Raw genomic sequence first — 6,000 nt, 5'->3', positions numbered from 1 at the left:
GAGCAGCAGCGGGGGGGAGGAATGATGCTTGCTGTAAATGTGTGAGCACTCACCCGGGGAGGCTGTCTTACCCTAGACCAGTAGGAGCACCCCTCCCTCCTAGATGATTTCCTACTTCTGTTTCCTTAAGCCTTACTCCCAGGGGAAGACTTGGTTTCAGACATCACTGCAAAAATCCCATAATCAGATGGGGATTTGCATAAGCTCGTACACTATCCATTCACCTCTGTCTATGCCCCAGCGCTATAATCCCCTCCCACACACCATCTCTGACATACCATCTGGGATGCTTGGGGTGCACTAACCTCCATCCTTTGATTCAAGGTCATTCCCTAATACTTCCCCTTTCTCTCTCGTAGCATCAGTTTCTTTCCACTGGATTGTCCTACAAGCCAACAAACCAGCCGAAGAAACAAACCAAAAAAAATTTCTCTGGGTCGCCTTTCCCCCCTCCAGTTTTGCCCCCTTGATCTCTTTTTTCCATGACAATAAAACTGCTTGTGTTCACTGTGAGATTTTCGCTCCCTCCCCTTCTGTCCACTTTGAGATCCCCAGCAGCCACCGCGTTGCTGAGCCAGGAGCCATTCTCTGTCCTCAGAACGCTTGGCCCCGTGAAGTGTCTTCTAGAAATATTCTTAAAAAAAATTTTTTTAAGAAATATTATTCTTCAGATGGCTTCCAAGATACCACCCTCCCCTGGTTTCAACTGTACTTTTCTAGTGTTTTGTGCCTCTCCATTGCTGATTCCTCTCACCTTCCTCATGGATCGATGGAACTTTCTGCACTATGGAGAGGTTCTGTATCTGCACTATCCAGCATGGCAGGCCTGTGAGGCTGTAAACAACCTAAAATGTGGCTCATGTGCTTGAGGAACTGAATTTGAAATTTAATGTAGTTTAAACTTTAATTGTAATAACCCATGTGGCCAGAGACTATTGGACTGAACAGTGTAGTTCTAGATATGGGAGTGTCCCAGGGCTCAGTTCTTGTGTTACTTAAATCCACCCACCGCTCTCCAAAGGCCAAGACTCAAGAGGGTTTTGACTGGAAAGAAATAGGAGTTTTATTCAGGAGGCCGGCCACCCAGGGAGAAGGTGGACCCTTGTTCAAAGACCAACTCTGAGGTTTCTGCCCGGCCCAGACATTTTTAAAGGTCTTTATTTACTTATTTATTTTCAAGATTTATTTATTTATTTTAGAGAGAGAGAGGGAAAGAGAGAGACATAGAGAGAGGGCACAAGTGGGAGGGACAGAGGGAAAGGGGGAATCCCCAGCAGACTCCCTGCTGAGCGTGGAGCCCTGTGTGGGGCTCAATCTCATGACCATGAGGTCATGATCTGAGTGGAAACCAAGATGGATTCTTTGTTGGATGCTTAACCAAGTGCACAACCCAGGTACCCTTAAGGGACACTGATCAGTGAAGGCTGTGCAGCGGTCTGTGACATTTCTTGATAACACGCAGACTCAATGATGTCAGCTACAGGATAATCTCAGGACTTGGAGGTTGTGCAAGAAATTCTAATTTCTTGGTGCCCGGGAGGGTTTGTCCAAGAAAATCTGGTTCCTTGGTACCCGGGGGTGGGCAGGAGCAGTCTGTCCTTTCTGCAAAGGAGGCAAAGTTCTACAGTTGTGCAAAGGTTGATTAATAAAGTCCTTGGTGTGGCCTTAAGGAAGGAAAACATTTTGCTAAAAGATTGCTGGGCTCATCAGAAAGCCAAGGTGACTTCCCACAGGCTCTGGCTTCCATGGCCTGGGAATGTTCTGGTCCCTTATTCCCCAAGGCCAGGGGTCTGCTAATCTCAAAGAGAGGAAATTACTTCTGTTATGGATCAAGGACCTTATGTCAGTAAGCAGGGGGGGAGCATGTTAACTGTTAACACCAGAGTTACCATTGGATCTTTTCTTTTCTCTGCCCACACTCATGCCCTTGGTTAATATTACCCAGCCATGTGGCTGTAATTACCACCCGTTTATGAAGAACCACAAATGTTAACTCCATCCGGGTCCTATCACCAACCTCCCCAAGAGAAGATCAACTTTCCTACCTGACAATTCCTACTTGGATGTCTTGGACATTCAAACTTACCGTGTCCAAAATGAAGCCCTTGATGTCCCTAGGAGGATCAAACTGGTGACGCTTGGGTCATCAGGCATGTTTTGGATGCTGCATCGGCAGCAGAGCTGTGCTGAACCGACTGGAGTCTGAGGTCAAAGTAAAAATCAGTAACCTTGGTCCTATCTTATTTTGAGCTTTTCACATTTTGTTCATCATGGATATTTTGCATTGTCTTTTAAAGTTATTTTTAATTAATTAATTTAAGTAAGCTCTATCCCCAATATGGGCTTGAACCCATGACAAGAGTCCCACGCTCCACCAACTGAGCCAGGCAGGCATCCCTGCATTGATTTTTTAAAAAATATTATTTTTCTTGATTATTGAGGGCTTTTTTGGTTTGTTTTTGTTTTTGTTTTTGATGGCTCCTTAAATTTTGCACTCAAAGGCCGGAGAGGGCCCCTAGCCCTGGCCATGGCACTTTTATTAGTGCCTGTGACATGGGATCTTCTGATGCAATGAGAAATAATCATTGGCACAGGGACCCTGAAACTCCAGTGAAAGAAATGAGAGGAGCATCTTTTGTTATTCATAATGAGCACCTTTCAAGGGTACCTGAGTTTATGCTAATGAGCTGAGTCTTGGCTCATTACCAGAACCATTATGTCTGGTCATAAGCATTGACCAGTCTTGGCGGGTCCCTAGAGAGCTGCTGGGTGGGGTCTGCTCCCTACCTCGCAACCCCAGAGGAAAAGAACGATGTCGCCAGAGAGTTGGAATGTTTGGTTCCACCACCAATGGCCAATGATTATATCGATCATGCTTCTAGGCAGGTTGGTAAAGGTATCCACGTGCTGGGAGCATGAGACACCCCAGCTCTACAGGAATCGAAGTTTCTGTGCTTGGGACCCTTTTGGAGCTCATTCCACCTCCCTCTCCATCTGGATGTTCATTTGTATCCTTTTTAATATCCTTGATAATAAACCTGCAATAGTAAGGGAAGTGTTTCCCTGGTAGCCTGTGAGCCTCTCCAGCAAATGATCAAACCAGGGGAGGGGGTTTTGGCCCCGCACATCAAAAGTACAGATGGTCCAGGGCTTGTGACCGGCCTCGGAAGTGCGGCGCCATCTTGTGGACTGAGCCCTCCACCTGCGAGGTCTGTGCCACTAAATAGTCCCACCACGGTGGAGTTCAAGTTGCCAACGTGACTTCAAGTGGCTCATAAAATTGCTGGAAATCGAACCCTTGGTTCTTGTGAGCCAGTATGAATGGCCTCATTGTGGTATGGGATACACAGCTTATTAAAAATAAAAACATTAAAGGGACGCCTGGGTGGCTCAGTGGGTTAAGCCTCTGCCTTTGGCTCAGGTCATGATCTCAGGGTCCTGGGATCGAGCCCCGTATCAGGCTCTCTGCTCAGGAGGGAGCCTGCTCCCCACCCCCCTGCCTACTTGTGATCTCTCTTTCTCAGTCAAATAAATAAATAAAATCTTTAAAAAAACATTAAAAATAATAAAGTATTAATGTCTGAGGATTTGCACAGAGAACTTTAAGTAACAGATTTTCAGCTAGGGAAGAAAAGAGAAAGTGATATGTGAAAGGAGAAGAAGAAGTAGCACCCAATTGATTAAAAAAAAAAAAAGGACTTAGTTTTTGTTGTTTTCCTAAAAGACCAACCCAGACTAATTTCTTTTCACTGAATCATTTTTAGCATGATGGGCAGAGGCTGGTGGAAACCACGAGTACGGAGAGATGGGCCTGTGTTGTACTAGTCCACAACTTCTTGTGTGCTGAGAACCCCTGTTCTAAAATGTGGTCATGCGTGAGGGATTTTCTGATTGTGTGGGCTTCTTTGCCTGCCTTCTGTTTACATTCGGAAGCATGGCATTATCCCCTGGAGATTAACAAATGATTCTGGCCATCAGGACAACTTGGAGGTGACTGTCCATTACTTCTTCCCTTCACACCCAGCCATAACTGCCATAATGGTTCTTAAGTGTGGGTCCTACCTACATCCACTTTCTGCCTCCCTTCCTACAGCCCCTGCCTCCCAAAGTATTGTTCTCTTCTGGAATAGCCTTAAAGCCACTTCTGTGTTCCTTTATTTCTCTCTGTCTGATTTGCTGTGTCAAAGATACACAAAGTCAGGGGGCTCCCCGTGTAAGGGCCTACTGAGCCAGAGCGACTCCAATCTCTGTTGAACAGCCATTTTGCTGTTTGTGCAGTAAAACTTAAACTGACCCTGCCCCCCACCCCCCAAGGAACTTACTTAGAATCAAGTCCGGGAAACCAGTAAAATATGATCGACCAGTCCCTGATAACAGAGCCCAGAATACAAGGACGAGTCAGGCCAGGTGGAGACATCCAATCAGTGGGGCGCACATACTATCTCCCTAACCACCAAAGAATGTGGGCCCCGCCTTTTGGGCACCTTTTGGGTGCCAATTCTGACCAAGGTGATATGTTGGTTCAAATATCTACTATAGGGTGAATTGTAATTCAATTGGCCACCCGTGTGTGACCTAACATGACTGTGCAGCTTTCTCTGTGTGTTACAATCTCATTGGCCACCTGCGTGTGGCCAGGTTCAACCACATGGCCTTTGCTCTATAAAAGTTAGTCTGTAAGGCAGGGAGCGGGTCGCTCTCTCTGTAAGGGGTGGCCCCGAACAGTGGGTTTGATTCTCGGTGCTGGCGCGAAATAAAGCTTTGCTTGACCTTTGCTTAGTATCAGTTTCGCTCCTTTGATCACGGACTGTTCGCTCAGTCAAACAGAGATCAGCAACTCTTGATCTCACGGTCTTGAGTTTAAGCCCCATGTTGGGCGTAGAGCCTACTTCAAAAAGAAAGACAGAGAGAGAGAGGGAAAGAAAGAGAGAGAGAAAAAAAAAGAAAATAAACAAACCAGACACCAGATGAAATGGTAAGGGCAGATTTTAATCAGTAATACATTATTGCACTAGGGAAACCAAACTTAACCGAGGTGGCCCGTGAAGGAAGAGGGAACCCTGGAAGAAAAGAATGACAAAAAATGGGAAGAAGGGGGTCTACGTGAAGCACTGGGGCTTGCTAATTAGAGCTTTTTACCCTCCTGCAGAAGCTGGGAAGCCAGGGCCCTATCTTCAGAGCTGGTTGGAACAAACACTGAATTCTTTTGGCAGCCCGGAGTTCCCTCACGCAGACACTTTAAGCCAGCATCGTCCTTGGAAGGCGGCCTTGAGATGTTATGAGCTGTATCAGTGTTTGTTCAAGTCTGTAGAGACCAAGGTCAAGGCCTTGTTGAGGAGAAGGCTCAGAGGGGTCTCGCTGCAGTTTGCTCCAGGAGAGAAGCCATGTCACCTGGCAAACCCTCGAGCTGGCAGTCCAGGAATTCTCTCTTTTCAGGCCCCAGGTGGCAGAGGGCTGGGTCTCTGACTTCACCAAGAGGGTGGCCAGTGACCTTGCCTCCAAGCTAACCTCGTCTTCTCTTGTAGGACGAGGGGGCTCTCCTTCTCTTTGGTGCTACCCTTAGAGCCGAAATGACCCTCTATGCTGGTCCCCTGGGGAGAAGGGGTCCCTTGGAGACCCCTTCAAGAAGAGCCTGACCTTCTAGGACTGCTCGATGCAAAAGCAAATTCTTCCACGACGCCTGTCACCATAGATCAGACGTGTTTTTGGAGTTTGAATAAAGGGACTGATACAGATTTACTCTTTCTTTTCTGAATTTTCTCTGCTCAAAGGAGCATTTGTGAGATTTATGCATACTGTTGTGTGTTACAATGGACCCAAACATGTGCCACGAATGGGCAGGACTGCAGATGACAAGACATGATTCCCACAGAGGCTTCTCTGCCTCTTCTGCAAAGCCAGCTTCTGCTCCTTTTTAAAAATCACGATTATAGGGGCGCCTCGGTGGTTCAGTCATTAAGCGTCTGACTTCGGCTCAGGTCATGATCCCAGGGTCCTGGG

At 46.9% G+C, this 6,000-nt stretch overlaps 1 long non-coding RNA gene across 1 annotated transcript; it reads right to left on the bottom strand.

The window, feature by feature from the left end:
* Positions 1–1,260: 1,260 nt before the first annotated feature.
* Positions 1,261–4,342, bottom strand: LOC123927802. Its single transcript, XR_006815545.1, has 3 exons — positions 4,323–4,342; positions 2,087–2,202; positions 1,261–1,602 (listed from the first exon to the last, which is right to left on the bottom strand). It is a non-coding gene; the product is annotated as an uncharacterized LOC123927802 (long non-coding RNA).
* Between the last annotated feature and the right edge of the window lie 1,658 nt (positions 4,343–6,000).

Source organism: Meles meles, chromosome 17, assembly GCF_922984935.1.
Source record: "Meles meles chromosome 17, mMelMel3.1 paternal haplotype, whole genome shotgun sequence".
NCBI classification, from domain to species: Eukaryota; Metazoa; Chordata; class Mammalia; order Carnivora; family Mustelidae; genus Meles; species Meles meles.
The sequence above is the reverse complement of the archived record's forward strand: the minus strand, read 5'-3'. Positions and strand labels throughout refer to the sequence as shown.